This window comes from Myotis davidii, unplaced genomic scaffold, assembly GCF_000327345.1.
Source record: "Myotis davidii unplaced genomic scaffold, ASM32734v1 scaffold89, whole genome shotgun sequence".
Classification (NCBI taxonomy): Eukaryota; Metazoa; Chordata; class Mammalia; order Chiroptera; family Vespertilionidae; genus Myotis; species Myotis davidii.
The window spans coordinates 259,117-259,461 of NW_006300372.1; positions in this window are offsets into that span (position 1 = coordinate 259,117).

The window sequence follows — 345 nt, forward strand, 5'->3', positions numbered from 1 at the left end:
GAGAACAACGGAAAGCCGGGCGGTAAGTTCTGGCCAGGACGCGGGACTCCGCGCCGCTGTCCCTGCGCGAGGGCGGGTGCTTTCCCCCTTGGCCAGACCCCGCCGCCAAGGGGCCCAGCAAGAAACTGAGCGGAGGGGGGACAGGGGGCAAAGGGTCCATCTACCCAAACAGATCGCTGTAGGAAAGACAGACAAGCCGCTGGGGGTGGGAGGCAATTTACATAACAGTCGGCCGCTGCTTTGGTTTAGGGAACCTTGAACTGTCTCTGCGAAGAGAAGGGCAGAAGGGCGACTCTGCGGTGGGACCGGCCCCGCAGGGCCTCTGTGGTCCCGGGGGCGCGGGAG